General features: G+C 39.0%; 1 long non-coding RNA gene across 1 annotated transcript; it reads left to right on the top strand.

Annotated features, from left to right (window-relative positions):
• The first annotated feature begins 632 nt into the window (after positions 1 to 632).
• On the top strand, positions 633 to 11,946 carry LOC121101699. The gene is made up of 3 exons (XR_005833681.1): positions 633 to 1,942; positions 6,875 to 6,909; positions 11,392 to 11,946. It is a non-coding gene; the product is annotated as an uncharacterized LOC121101699 (long non-coding RNA).
• Positions 11,947 to 12,616: the final 670 nt, after the last annotated feature.

The following is a 12,616-nucleotide window of genomic DNA, read 5'->3' as shown; positions in this document are numbered from 1 at the left end:
TGTGCTGTAAGAAATCCACATATAAATGGACCCATGAAGTTCAAACCCACGTTGTTCAAGGGTCAATTGTGCGGCAACTCCGGCTGTTGAACAGGGAAAGTGTACTTTTCCACTCCGTTGATTTGGTGCTTCGCCATGTATCTTTTATCAAGCAATGGAATGTTAAAAGTGTTTAAACTTATTTTAGTGATTGACTGCTTTTCTGGACCTGCCATTCACCAGGAGAAAAATAGGCCCTGAGTAACCACAGGTCCCATAACGAGAGACACAAGGAGCAGCTGTAAACCTGACCCACAGCCTGACGAAGAGCTTCCCCAGCTCATCTGAAAACCTAACAGCATGAGATACATGCTATGGTTGTATTCCACCAAAATTGGGGGATTATTTATGACCTAGCGTACAACAACGGAAACTTCAGTAATACCCAGATCCTTGGTCAAAGCAAGGAAGACATATGTGTCAGGAGGATGGGGTATAAAGGGTATTCCAAGCGGGAGGAACGGCATGGGCAAGTTCCTCCAGGTCCACAAAAGTCTTCTATGCACCGCAAGTTGTTCAGCAGGTGGTACTACAGGGCATGTGGGGCATAGGATGAGCCTGAGATAACCAGGAATGGAGTGTTGCAGAAGCGTTTGTTACCACACTGTAAGGCTTTAGCCTTCGACCTGTAGGTATTAAGAAACCACTGGAATAGTTTAAGCTGATAAGAGGTATAGTTAGCTATGTATTTTAGAAAGAATTTAACAGCAATGTGGGGACAGTGTGGAGCCAGGCCAGGGGCAAGGAGATTCAGGGTATCAGCAAGCAATACTGAGGACGGAGAGGAAAATGCAGGCTCCAGAGAGCTTATGGGATGGAAAGCATCATCAACAGCATCATCGTTTTCTTCACAAAATCAACCCACAATACTTTTCAAAGTGAGCTCAGGGGAAGTTCTCAAAAATCAGATCTGCTGACAGCCAATATTCAAAAAAAAAAAAAGCAGTGCTCTGAATAATCGGTCATTGAAAAATCAAAGCCAAAGGCACATTCATTTAAAGTCAACTGGCTAAATAATTCATTCCTCCCTAACCCATCATTTCTCCCCGAACAGTCACGTAGTGAGCATAGGCTGGCGCGAAGAGACAGAAGAGGAGAGGCAAGGCCAGCTGTGGGGGCAGAACACAGGGGTTGGAGTGGGGAAGGGGGAGCGGCGAAGTCGGAGGGTGGGAGAGTCGGGGAGAGGAGGGGGAAGCCACAACAAAGAGAACATCTTGGAGGAAAACATCCTGAATACTGCAGCAAATTAGCTTTTGGCAACAGGTTTTCATTGATTTTCGGTGACTTGCTAGTCATCAGTTGGAGCAAATAGCACGTTCATGGGGCAGAACTGGAGAGACTTCCGTGAAGGAACAGTTTGGAGAGGAGTGGGCAGAGTGAAAGCCAGCAAGGTCTGATGAAGCACCAAGGGGCCAGCGGGGTGAAAACGCTTTCCACCTTGCCCTGCGGGGGGCTCCGGGCGGCTGGGAAGAGGGCTGCGGGCGGGCGGGAGGGGAATGCCGCTGCGGACCGTCCTGCGGAAACGGCGCTGCCCGTGCTCCCTCTTGAAAGCGTGCTCCCTCTTGAAAGTGCGCTCTGTGGGGCTCCATGTGCCTGCGGCGGGGTGTGGCGGGGAAGGGGCCGTTGTGCCCGTGTGTGTGTGTGTGTGTGTGTGTGTGTGTGTGTGGACACAGGGAGGGGAAAGAAGGGCTTGGGCCGCTACCTCTGCTTCAGTCACGACAGCTCCGTTATTTGTCTATGTTACATATTACAGTTTCTTACAGTAACCAAAAAAAAAAAAAAAAAAGACTTACCGGATTACAGACCTTCTATGATGTCCACACTAGAAAATACAAAACAGAAAGAAAGCGTGTCTGCTCCAAGTAGCCGGCAGTGAAGGCGAGGAGAGAAAACATGCATCGAGGTAAATAACTGTAAGAACTCCTAGATACTGCAGGCTAGTGAGGCCAACGGGTAATTAAAGCCGCAGAATTCAGAAAGGGAGGATTAAAGTCAGGGAGAGTGTGGGGCGCCTGGGTGGTGCAGTCTTTAAGGGTCTGACTCCGGCTCAGGGTGTGATCCCCGAGTCCTGGGATCGAGCCCTGCATGGGGCTCCTCCACTGGGAGCCTGCTTCTTCCTCTCCCACTCCCCCTGCTTGTGTTCCCTCTCTCGCTGGCTGTCTCTCTCTCTCTCTCTGTCAAATAAATAAAATCTTTAAAAAATAAAAAATAAAGTTAGGGAGAGTGACTCTCTTTAGTTTATCTTTTCGATTTTGTGAATCATGGGGGTGAAAATATTTCCCTCTTCATTTCAGAGCAAAATCTGTGGTCCGTCCTCAGGCCGTGTACTGACCTTCACGGCGGATACTTTATGAATAGAAACTTTATCCCCGATTCCATTTTATAATGTGGTCTTTGTTTTCTCTTGCTCTGGTTTTTCTTACATAAAGCCTAGTTTAGTTATTTTCCTGTTTTTGAATCAGAAATGTATGGCTCAAATTCCGATGCTGCCATTTATTAGCTGAAAGACCTCAAATAAATTACCTAACTGTTCTAAGTTTAGTCCCTTGTAAAAGTTAAACTTAATGTGATTTTGGGAGAATGTCTGTTCTTAGCACATAGCACCATAGGTGTAGGTTAATCTGAAACCCCTAGTGGTGGTTTTCTTAGAACTTCTGTCCTCGAGATTCAGCTAAAGGCTCAGATTGAGGACAGGGGGTGATAATTGTCCTCATGTTCAAAAATTAACTGCTGGAGGTCTCGATGAGGGCAGGACAACTCACCGGGGAATTTCCGGGAATTTGAGGGGGTAATTTGGCTGTCATACGGGGTAGGAGTGCTGCCTCTGACAGTGAGTGGGAGGAGGTGGCGGTTCTTGACCCCGCAATGCGTAGGACAGTCCCTCGCAGAGGGGAATTGTCCCGCTTTCCCACAACATTCTAATATCCCACTGGTGAAGAATCTCTTTACAATTCTCTGAATCCAGAACTCAACTCTATTGTACACGTAAACACCTGGAACTTCTGATACCATTTTAACAAAGCCTGATTTTGCAGGAACTGCTGAGTAAAGAAAGGGAAGATTGCACGTTGCCTTTTTTGGAAATACACCAAGAGTTGTTCACTGTCTTGGAAAGCTACATAGGAAGCCTCCCACAGAAAATTGCAACCGTGCTCAAAGGGCTCTGCCTGTCTTACAGGACACTACTGTCACATCAGTTATAGGACCCTCTGGAGCCTTGTGCCTTTCCCCTACCCAGATCTTCTTGCCACAACACACAAGAGAAGGAAACAAGACATGAATGTCGCAGAGTTGGAAAAGCAGTAGGAAGAACGAGTCATCCCTCTTCCTCACTGAAGTTTCCAAGCCACAGGACAAAACTGACTCTGAAATTATTATATTGACTATAAGAGTCTAAAATTGAACTTTTGCATTGGATTGGACTAGGAAGTTTTAAAGCCTGAAAACAAGTTGTAATTACTAGAAAGAGTCATAACTGAAAACTATGTGGCCTGTCGAAGATGATTTCAAGGGCAATGTCTGACATCAAGGGTGATGTCTAAAGGCTGGGATGAGAGAAAAATGCAGTCAATTCCTGACTGGTCTCTCTTCGAGGTAAACCCATTCAATTCACCAGTTGACAAGGGATCTAGACCTTGTTATCACTTACCCTTATCAGGGGCATGCTCTAAACAAGTGAGCATGCTCTAAACAAGTGAGCTGGCAGATGCTGTAAGCGAGACTCTTCTGGCAACATTGTGTGAGACACACTCTAGCCTTCAGGTGCTGGGGAATGCCAGTCTCCTTCCAGTCTCTTTTCCACACCATGCAGGGTAAGTTGCCTAAAATCAAGTAAAAAAAAAAAATTGAACTTTAAGAGGATCTCAATTAGATAACCAAGAAGGAGATAGAACTTCGGGGGTTTGAATAAAACTGGACCAAATGCTATTCCTTTAGAAATCCCTTTCTCTCCCCAAAACTTCTGCTTCTTCAGATAGCTACACTATGTTGCCGGATTGGTTCTTGGAAGACCAAGAGGGGACTGAGATGGAATCAGGGAAATGGAGCCATGGAATGAGTAACCAGGTGCTGTCTCCATCCTCACATGTCTTGGAGGCTGCATCATTAGGATTGGCACGAAAACAGTGATTCGGGACCCACATCAGTGGGTAATCAAGCAAGGTTGTTTGTTTAGCGTATCCTCCAACCATGCACTTTTCAAGAAGCTGGTGTATTTGTGGGCAGCAGGATAAAGATTTGAAAGTTAAGACCCTGCCAAACCCTTTCTCTAGATCATGACAACCAACTAACCCCAGAGCAGCCCATTCTAATTGCTTCGTTCTGTATCCTATAAGAACTTCAAACATTTTCTCCCCAAGGGAAATTGGTTTCTAGCATTATCTGATTATGATTTTTAACAATTTGGGTGAGTAATTTGACATTTCAACTATGGAGCTGGGTTTAAAAAATACTCATAACGAGATAAAAGAATCTCATTTTCTGCTACTTAGAGAATGCTACATGTTTGCATACTTATTAAGTAGCAAGTTTTTTATTCTTATGCAAATTACAGTGAATGTGTTTTTGGGAAATTTTAATTCTTATAAATTTTGCTAAGTTTAGAAAGCAAAAGTGTTTATATATTAAAATTCTAGGAGTTATTGTTAGATTATTGACAATTACAATTTTTGTTACCTGAAGAACTAATTCCTAAGAAAGCTTATTTAGACTTGAAAACTCCCAAGTACAAGATCTATGTTGATTTTCATCTGTGTTCCAATGGTATTCTCCCTGACTTCTCCTAAGGCTTCAATAGCAATATTTTTTCCTTTCTGTACCCGAGCCTGGAAGTATCATAGAATAAAACAAGAAGAAAAGGAATACCATTAATTAATCACCCATAGTCAGTCATGGAGCTAAGTGTTTATTTGTGGAGTATTGCATCTTGAAGTCTCTTCCTAATGAAAATCCTGAGGACAAACTTCTTAGCCTTTGCATTGGTACTGGGTGTGCTCCTGAACGTTGATCTTTTAGATGGAGCTGACCACGCTTCCCTTTCTGGTTTTTCCCCCACCACAACAAAAATTAAAGCCAAAATTGAGTTCTCTGTTTTGCAAATATTTAGAATTTCATGGACTACATTTGCAGATTAACCTTATTTCTGGCTCTAACGTATGTTTCTACCCTCTTATCTCTTTACATCAGTTCTAATTTATGTTATATTTTTGCTTTGTATATCTCTTTATAAGATGACGTTAATCTTTATATTCTGGAAAAAGAAGGCATCAGGCATTCTTACATGTAAATCTCATAGAATACTGCCTAGCAATATATACTATATACAGCTACCTATTCATCACTTGCAGGGAGAGGAAGCCCAGAGGAAAAGGTATTTATTCCGTTGTCCTGGAATACTTGTAGGGCTCTAAAGCTATGGAGAATGGGTTACAGGTACCCTCGCTTCTAAATAGACATATTGCTATGGACCTGCTCAGAGGCGACTAACCCAGTCCTTTGTATGTTCACCCTGACAGCTTGTTCTTTGGGAGAATTCAGGAAAGAGATTACACAAGAGTGGAGAGCATTTAGATTTTTCTTCCCATCCCTGCCTTAAGCCTGGGAACTTCCCAAAGGAATTATCTAAATTCTCTAAATTTGAGAACCATCTCTATTCAGGGAAGGAAGGAGTGCAGTGGAAGAGCTTTTAAAAGAAAGTGATGGGTGCTCCCTAGGGTTAGGAAATGTGAACATAGCTTATAATGTCAAGGCAAAGAGACAAGGCAGTAATGAGAGCAGCCTCACTTAGAGAAAAATTTCTGGCAAGAGTGTGGAGGAGTTTCCCATTGGCCAAGTAGGGTACCAACAAAGGTAGCTAAACTCAAGCTTCTTGAAATTGTTCCACTCAGTGGTGATCTCCTGCAAGGATTACTCCAGAGGTAAACCACTAGAAATAGGAGCTTAGGAGGGGTCATCTGGGTCAGTCAGGGAGTTCATTACCCATGTCAAAGAAACTGCAGTTCCGAGGCTCCCATGGAGCCCACATAAATGCCTAGGAAATGCCAGTATTTGATTACCTGCATCACTGGAGGACATGAAGTCCAGTCTGCACAGATCAGCACCAGTTAAATTTAAAAACCTTGGCCCTTATTCCTCTTTTTAATTGAAGTATAATTAATACATTACATTATTAGTACAACATAATGATTTGATGTTTGTATATATTGCAAAATGATCACCACAATAAGTCTAGTTAAACTCCCTTCACCATACGTATTTATAGAGTTTATTTTTCTTATGATGAGAACTTGTAAGATTTATTCTCTCAGAAACTTTCAAATATGCAATGCAGTATTATTAACCACAGTCTCCATACTGTACATTATATTATCATAACTTATTTAAATTATAATTGGAAGTTTATACCTTTTGACTCCCTCATGCATTTACCTCCATACAATCCTTGCCTCTGGTAACTACCAATCTGTTCTCTGTATCTATAAACTTGGTTTTATTTGCTTATTTGTTTGTTTTTTAGATTCCCCATACAAGTGAAATCATACAGTATTTGTCTTACTCTGTCTGACTTATTTCACTTGGCATAATGCCCTCAAGTTTCATCCATGTCATCACAAATGGCACTATTTCATTTTTAATTATTAAATAATATTCCATTGTGTGCATGTAATATTTATTATATTATATATTTATTATTATTGTTACTATTATATATGTTATCTTTATGTACTCATCCACTGATAAACACAGGTGGTTTCCATATTCTGGCAATTGTAAATAATGCTACAATGAACACGAGGATGCATATGTCTTTTCAAGTTAGTATTTTCCTTTTCTTCAGGTAAATACCCAGAAGTGGAACTGCTGGATCATATGGTAATTCTATTTTTAATTTTTTGAGCAACATCTGTCCTGTTTTCCCTAATGGCTGCACCAATTTACATCCCTACAAATAGTGCACAAAGGTTCCTTTTTCTCCACATTGTGGGTATTTAATCATCCTTGCTTCTCTGAAATAAAACCCACTTGATCATGGAGAATGATCCTTTAAATGTATTGTTCAATTAGGTTTGCTATTATTTGTCAAGAATTTCTGCATCTATTTTCATCAGAGATACTGGCCTGTAGTTTTGTGGTATCTTTGTCTGGCTTTCTCTTTGTCTTTAATTTTCTATAATTTGAATATGATATGCCTATGTGTAGTTTGTTGTTGTTTGGTAATTATCCTGCTGGATGTTCTCAGAGTTTCCTGGATCTATCTATGGCTTGGTATCTGTCATTAATTTTGGAAAATTCTTGGCCATTATTGCTTTAAATATCTCTTCTGCTTTTTTCTGTCATCTCCTTTTGTATTCCATTTATACATACGTTACACCTTTTGAAATTGTTCCACAGTTCTTGACGGTCCTGGTTTTTGTATTTTGTTTTCATTCTTTTTTTCTCTATATTTCAGTTTGGAAGTTTCAACGGACATATCTTAAACCTCACTGATTCTTTCTCTGGCCATGTGCCAGTCTGCTGAGGAGCCCATCAAATGCATTCTTTATTTCTATTACAGTTTTTTTTTTCCTTAGCACTTCTTTAATTCTTTCTTAGAGTTTCCATTTCTCTGCTTCCATTAACCATATGTTCTTGCATGTTGTCTATGTTTTCCATTAGAGCTCTTAACATATTAAGTAATTATTTTAAATCCCCTGTGTCGTATCTGTGTCTGGTTCTGAAGATTACTTTGTCTCTTGAAACTGTTTCTTTTGGCCATTTAGCATAGCTTGCTATTTTTTGTTGAAAGCCAAACATGATGTGTAAGGTAATAACTCATCTAAAAGCCTTTATTGTGTGGTTTCATGTTAATATGGCTAGAAATTGAGCTATGTTTATTGTTTTGCTTTGGTTTGGTTTTTTTTGTAGCTGTAGATATCAGAAAATTTAAATTCCTCTAGTACTCTTGCTTTTGTCCCCCTGCTGTCTTTGGGCATTCCTAGAAATTGTTTCTTAAATAGAGTCTGAGCCTTGAAGCTCTTTTAGCTGTAATCCACTGTTACATTCTGGAGTCTTGTTGCTGTGATGGTAAGGTATTAAAAGGGAAAGTATTCCATAATCTTATGATTAAATCTCACTCTGTTAGTGGGCCAGTGCCCCAGGCTATGACCTTTACAAGTGTTCCTTAGATTTTTTTTTTCCCACTTTAGGTGAGACAGGGTGGCTGGAGGGGACTGAAGTTAGTTACTGCTCTTGGGCTTGGTGGGATGAGGCTTTGGTAAAGCATTTTCACCTGGGTAGTAACTCTTTCTTATGGAGAATGCTCTGAGCTTGTTTCACAATGGTTACTTTCCCTTTCCCTCTGTCAGATCCATGATGGGATCTTTCCTGACTCTTCACTGTGAAGAGTTGGTGGGGTTTCTGGAGGAAAAGCCCATGATAATCACAGGAGTGGTATTTCATCACATTCACAGGGTCTGCACATACTCAAAACGAAGGGAACTGTACAAGGGCAAGACTTATTGAGGATAATATTATCCTCTCACAGTGACATTTTGGCAAGCTAAATTGGTAGTAAGAATTCTAGCTTAATTGAAGTGCACAGCTAATGGTCCATCTTACTATCACTCCACTGGAGTAGTAGCCAGAAATCCTCCTCGAGTTATAAGTACATTGTCTTTCTGAGTATCAATTTTTGCTTCAGTAACATTCTTAACCTAACACTGTTGTTGCAAGAATTTGTATCTCTAGCTTTTATTACAGTAACAACTACATATTACTCGCAAATGTATCTAGTTGTATCTAAATTATCACAGTAGCTTTGAATTTCTCTGTGTCAGAATGACCTCAACACTGACAGCAGGAGAGAAAATTGGGGGTTCTTTAAAGCACAAGGGGTGATGGATGAGTTCACATTGTAAATGGAAAAACCTGTACATATATAGTAACGGTTTCAAAAGCAGCCTGGAAGAGTGAGGCAATGGAATTGACCTTCAGCTTCCTTCTAACAAAACCAATGTCCTATTCCAGGTGCCAAGTACATTTGATGGGTCAAGGGATCAAAGCTATTATTAGAAAAGAGAAAATTACTTTTCCAACTGATAGAAAGTCATATTCTTTATAGAAACAGATTATCTGAAAGAATAATCAGGAAATAGTAGCAAGAAATTTCTTAATAAATATGTAATTAGTAGTGAGAGTGGGCAAGAGAAGCTAGTTTTACAAGCTACTAAAATACATAAAGGTAAAAACCAAAGTAGTAGCAACACAATTGGAGATAGAATTACAAACTGAGAGCTAAGCCCTAAAACAGATTGTATTCTTTTTTTTAAGGGAGTTAAAAGATATCTGTCCGGAAAAGAATAACTTGTGAATTGATATAGTTGACCAGCAATTTGGAAGAAAAAGCTATTATATCCTCTCCTTATGCAATGTACCAATATAAATTCTAACTTTATTTAGTTTATTACTACTATGTAATAATAACAGAGGAAGTAATCATTACCATTCAGGAAACAGACCTCAAACTGAGGTCTGAGAGTATTACCCGGTTGATTGTTAATAGCCATCGGTCCATGTCATTGAGGTAGGTGGTGGTAACCTATCAAAAGTCCTGTGCTTTGTTCCTTTCTTCCTCTTTCTTGCAGACCAATGCAAGGCTGGATAAGTTCTTCTACTACGGAGGCTATTTCTCTCAGGGGTGGTGGGAAGTGTATATTCCAAGGTGAGTCTTGCAGAGAGAACAGAAGTGTCATTTGACTTCCACCCCAAACCATATCCACCAACAAAGCTTTATTAGTAGTAAAGGTTTTATTTTTTTATTTCATCTGCCTGACTTCTACAATTTCTTCTTTATCTAAACTTGGGCTGGGTAAAGCACTATGATATTACACCTCTCAAAGACCAACAGCTGTTAGCTGAAACAAGTTATGTTTGAATAACTTATCTTATTTTATTCATTCCTTTCTATTAACTTTAGTGACAAATGTTAAAAGTCCCATTTTATAGAAGAAAACATTAATTTGAAGGGCTTTAAGTAATTCTAAAGATCACGTAAGTAGTGTAAAAGTAAAAGGGAAACAAAATTAAGTGAATATAGAAACCATTATTATCAAATCTCTAAAGGGAGAAAGTTGTCTGAGTTTAAAAGCAGTAGAAATATGTACACTTTCACCATTCTTATTCAACATAGTCCTGGATGTTCTAGTAACTACAATTTGGTCTGAAAAAGAAATAAAAGCCATACAATGTGGAAAGGGAAAAAATAAAACTTTCCTATTTGCAGATTCATTATTGTCTACAAACACAATCTCAAGGAATCCATAAAAAAAAAAAAAGCTGAGAACTATTAAGTGAATTCAGCAAGGTTGCAGGTTACAAGATCAACACACAAAAATCTATCATACATCTGTATATGAGCAATTACACATGTTGAAACCAAAATTAGAAATGCAAAACCATTTAAAATAACTCCAAAAAATGAAATGCTTAGGTATACTCTTAAAAGGACATTTCAGGGGGCACCTGGGTGGCTCAGTCAGATAAGCGCCTGCCTTCAGCTCAGGTCATGATCTCAGGGGTCCTGGGATCGAGTTCTGCATCACGCTCTTTGCTCAGTAGGGAGTCTGCTTGTCCTTCTTCCTCTGTGCTCTTTCTCTCCCTCTTCTCTCTCTCAAGTAAATAAATAAAATCTTTAAAAAGTGTATTAAAAAAGGACGTTTTGGGATCCATATGATGAAAATTACAAATGACTTACGAAAAAAATTAAAGCAAACCTAGATAAAATTGGCCTATTCTGTCCATGGACTGGCAGAGTCAACATGGTAAAGGTATAAATTCCTCCAAATTGATCTATAGGTTCAATGCAATTACTATTTAAAATTCCAGCAAGCTTTTTTTTTTTTTTTGGTAAACACAGACAAGCTTAATCTAAAATTTATATGAATAGGCACAGACATTAGAATAGCCAAGACAATCTTGAAAAAGAAGAATAAAGTGGGACAAGCCTTGCTATTAGTATATGGCTATAGTAATCAAGGCAGCATAGTGTTAGCAGAGGAATAGACACTTAAAACAATGGAACAGAGTAGGGAACCCAGAAATACACCCATATAAAAATGCTCAAATAATTTTCGACGGAGGTACAAAAACAATCCAGTGGAGGAAGGATAACTTTTCAATAAACACTGGTAGAGCAATTGAAAATTCATAAGCAAAAATTTGACTTCAACCCAAACCTCACACCTTAAATAAAAATTAACTCAAAAATGACTTGTCAACTTAAACGTAAACATAAATCCATAAAATGTTCATAATGTACATTATGTTTTACAATGTTTGTTAAAATTTTTTATAAAAAACAATGAAAATCTTTTTCAGGACCTAGGACTAGGCCAAGAGTTCTTAGGACTGACACCAAAGCACAATGCATAAGAGGAAAAATTGATAAATTGAACTTCATCGAAATTCAAAATTTCTTCTTTGGAAAATACCAAGCAAAGACGATATAAAAATAAAGCTACAGACTGGGAGAAAATATTTGCAAACCACGTATCTGATAAAGGATTAGTATTTAGAAATACGAAGAACTCTCAAACTTCAACATTAAAAAATTCAATTAGAAAATAGACAAAAGACATGATGAGAAATTTCATCAAAGAGAATATACAGATGGCAAATGAAAAGATGTTCAACACAATTAGCCACTGGAGAAATGCAAATTAAAAATACAGTGAGATATCATTACCCATCTGTCACAATTCCTGAAATAAAAATAGTGACAACACCAAATGCAGAAGACGGTGCAGAGAACCTGAATCAGTCCTACACTGCCGGTAGGAGTGTAAAATGGCACAGTCACTCTGGGAAATAGGTTGGCAGTTTCAAATAGAGCTAAATATGCATGCCCCTTAGGATGGCTACTATTAAAGAAAAAAAAAAAACAGAAAACAACAAGTGCTGGTGAAGATATGGAGAAATTGGAGCCCTTGCAGGGATGTAAAATGATGGCCAACAGTATGGTGGTTCCTCAAAAAATTAATTGAGTTATCTATCATATGATCCAGCAATTTCATTTCGGGGTATATACCCAAAAGAATTGAAATCAAGAACTTAAAGAGACATTTGTACACCCACATTCAGAGCAACAGTTTTCACAAGAGCCAAAATGTGAAGGCAACACAGGCATCCATCTATGGATGAATGGATAAACGAAACATTATGTACATACAATGATATACTATTCGGACTTAAAAGAAATGGAATTCTGACGCATGTTACAACGTGGATAAACCTTGAAAACATGGTAAATTAAAAAATGCCAGACACAAAGAACAAATATTTTATGATTCCACTTACAGGAGGTGTCTAGAATGGTCAATTTATAGACAGAAAGTAGAATAATGGTTATATAGTGGTCTGGGGAGCAGGGGTAATGGGGAGTCAATTTTAATGGGTAAAGAGTTTGAGTTTTGGATGAGGAAAATGCTCTGGAGATTGTAGATGGTGACAAAACAATGTGAACATACTTAATGCCCTGAATTGTACACTTAAAAATGGTTTAATACGCAAATTTCATGTCACTTATCTTTTACAGCACACATGC

This window comes from Ursus maritimus, unplaced genomic scaffold, assembly GCF_017311325.1.
Source record: "Ursus maritimus isolate PB19 unplaced genomic scaffold, ASM1731132v1 scaffold_11, whole genome shotgun sequence".
Taxonomy (NCBI): Eukaryota; Metazoa; Chordata; class Mammalia; order Carnivora; family Ursidae; genus Ursus; species Ursus maritimus.
Note: the sequence above shows the minus strand (reverse complement) of the source record. Positions and strands in the feature narration are given on the sequence as shown.